Source organism: Erpetoichthys calabaricus, chromosome 10 (genome assembly GCF_900747795.2).
Source record: "Erpetoichthys calabaricus chromosome 10, fErpCal1.3, whole genome shotgun sequence".
NCBI lineage: Eukaryota > Metazoa > Chordata > Cladistia > Polypteriformes > Polypteridae > Erpetoichthys > Erpetoichthys calabaricus.
Window position 1 is genome coordinate 8,565,554 of NC_041403.2, and position 3,422 is coordinate 8,568,975.

Genomic DNA, 3,422 nt, shown 5'->3' on the forward strand with positions numbered 1-3,422 from the left:
CCTCCACTGAAGTAGGCGGCACAGTCATCAGATACTGATACACTTGTTCTAAATAACGCCCGCGCTTGCCATTGCTCTGAAACACCGCCATTTTAGCTTTTACTGATGCATCCAGTTTCTTGACATCATTCTGTGATGGCAAGTTTCTTGGCACAGATAATGCGGATGCAACAGACTGACGCATTGCAATTTCAAGTTGCTGTTCAAAGCTGTTGCCCGATGAAGTGCAAGCAGCAGCAATGGCACCACCTTAATTTTTTTCAACTATAACTCTGTTATTTCTTGATCGATTTTTACACTTTTACACGCTATATATACGAGCTTGGCCGTTCCCGTTTTCCCATGAATTACAAGCAGTTTAATTCCCGGGAATGTGGGAATGAAAAATGTCCAGGAATCCGGGACTCCCGATAATTGGGAGCCCAGGAATGGATTCCCTAGTCACGATAATAGAAAAGTACCGAAATGTGTTTTACATTTACATTGCCCTATTTTGTGTAAAATGTTCACACCAACAATGAATCAATTTTTTCTTCAGCTGCTCATATTAAAAAAATAACAATTTTTATTTCATTTTGGAAACAGTTCATTTTGTGATCCTTATATCAAGAAGACAGAAGCCAGTTCATCCATCATTAAAATTTTTGTTCCTGCAAAAGGTCCTATCAGCATAATCCTGGTTGAAATTTAACTGCTTCTGGTATTAATAGATCACTAAACACACCTCAATGAGAAACATTATATGGGAAGTTGCAATATCGATTAAAGAAGAAAATAAAGCAATGTATAAATTCCCTTTTGACAATTATATATGCCTTGCTAAAGTCATTACACAGAACAGTTTTTACTGTTTACTGCACACACACATTTAGTTATAATCCATGAACCATAAAATGTGAAACATCGCACTGCGTACACACATGTAATCAACAGTAAACAAGCAATTTGATGGAGAACATTCATTTTAACTGAGGTTTAAACAGCCAGGTGACAACAAATGTGATTGTGTGAAATATTTTGGTCAAAATCACACCTAAGGGTAACAATTTGGTAGTGTAATGAGAAGGGATAAAGGTAAACAGTCCTTGTATTATTGAAATGCTGGGAAAGGACAACAATGTTTATTGGTAGCTGTGCTGCCTCACACTTAGGCGATCATGGGTTCACGTCCTGGATCCTCCCAGCATGGAGCACTTTGACTAGAGAGAGAAGTGCTATATATTATTATTATTACCATTTCAAAAAAAAATTAAAGGCTGTGTCCAGTTTCTCCCCTAGGCTAGGTCAAAGTGCTAGCTCACAGGTGGGATTCCACTATTGACTACCATAGGGACTATCACCTGCTGCATTTCTGACTTGGGTAGGTTCATCTCTCCATTAAAGTCTTGGAAGCTATGGTTCCCCCAGGAGCACCATATCGATACCTACCGTAGATTTGCACAGACACCCAATCAACACATGCTACTGACACCCAGGTCTTATGAGCTAAAGTGATTCTACAACCTCAGTCAACCAAGATTACAGATATGCACCACCACATCCTGCCTGGCTTGCACTTCACATTCTCAATGCTAAGTTTTATGTCTTCATCATGGAGTGTGAAGCATTTTGGGAGGTGTGCAGCATAGGTTTGGATTATGGAAAGGAACAACGTCATTGCACATTGTAACTGACAACAACGGTGCATGAGAGGTATCTGCCTTATTAATAACAACAAGAAAAGAAACTTTGAAGTAGGAAAAATTAATTTTAACCCAAAAACACATGCCAGGACTACAATATCATTGATTTTAACTTTGATCTGAAAATGTAAAGGTTCTAAAAGCTCTCCACCAACATACACATGAAGAAAGACCCACCAGAGCTGTGCTCCTGCTTGTTGTCGAAAAAGTCCCATGTTTCACTGATCAAACACAGGGATCATATACATTTGGTATAAGGAATGCACTGTTTTCCCTTGCATAGTGTTGCTTACCTTTGTATGCTACCATTTTGTTCTTTTGCAGCCTTTAAAAATTTGAATTTACATTTACATTTTAATAATTGTAGCGTATTTATTTTTTTATTTGAATATTTTCTCTTTGTGCCTTTGATGATACATTTTTGTGAATCATTTCTAAGCATCTATATATATCATTCACTAAGCCGGCGTCAGCACAAGCAAGACACCCATGGAAGCACGCAGGACATAGCCATGCCCACCAACTCGAAGACCATTGGATACGACGACAACTCACAGAGCCTCGCCCACCAACTCGGACACAGCAACTCACAAAACAGGGCGTCATTCGCGTTCGTCTCTGCTACACTCCACATGCACCTCTGAGCCACGTTGACTTTTTGTTATTCTTTTCGGTTATGACGCACGACCGCGTCCACCATCGCAAACTGTTTTACACGCCATGGTCTTACAGTTGGTGGGCGGGTCTCCGTGACCTGCTCTTGCGAGCGGGCACATGACCAGGCGGTGTGTATGCTTCAAGAACGAGGGTGGACGCGGCAGGACCATCTAAGAAGAGGCATGTTTGTTGCGGATGTGAATCGGTGTATGCAATGTGTAAAACAGTTTGTTTGTCGCGGATGTGAATCGCTGTATGCAGCGTGTAAAATGCTGTATTGTACAGTATGTTGCCCTCTCCAGAGTTACATCTTTTCATTCATCTACAGTCGTATCCTCAAAACAAACCCCATTTGGACAACTGTGTCTTTCAGGAAGTGTTCACTCATCAATACATAATTATGCGGCGTACACGGCTTGGCTAGTTACAAATAATTCTTGCAAATAAGTAACATTTAAATTCCACAAAAGACAAATTCGTGCAAAATGGGTCATATGACAGACTTATACTTAAGACATAGATGTGTTTAGGATGAAACTTGATTTTGCACTTGTTTTGTAAAATTTCAAGTACTAAATACTGACTGGAGGTGATCAATACTTATGTGAACAATTATTTTGCATTTTAATATTTTGAAATTAATTTACATTATTTTACAGGGGTCTATTTTCACTTTGACATTAATCAGCGTTTTTCTGTTGATCAGTGTCAAAAATGGCAAACTAAACCTACTATGACTTAATGGTTCATAGCAATAAAATGTAAAAAAGTCTAAAGGGACTGAATACATTTTATCAGCACTGCATACATATCTGAAGGGTACAGTGCCACTTACATTTTGATTTAAAATTTGAAAAGGAATACAACTGAATTGTCTTTTCTTCAGTTCTGGAGTCAAAGATGTCCTGAAAGTCTGGGAATGGAAAGCAAAAAATAACAAGATCATTCTGGTCTCTTGGCTCAATGCATGACAGTAAGAGTGGCCAATGGATGAGTAGCGTTTTTGCTTTATATTTGGCATTTCCTAGGCATTTTGTCATCTCGACGCACAATTGAACATCAAGATTTTCCTCCACACTATTA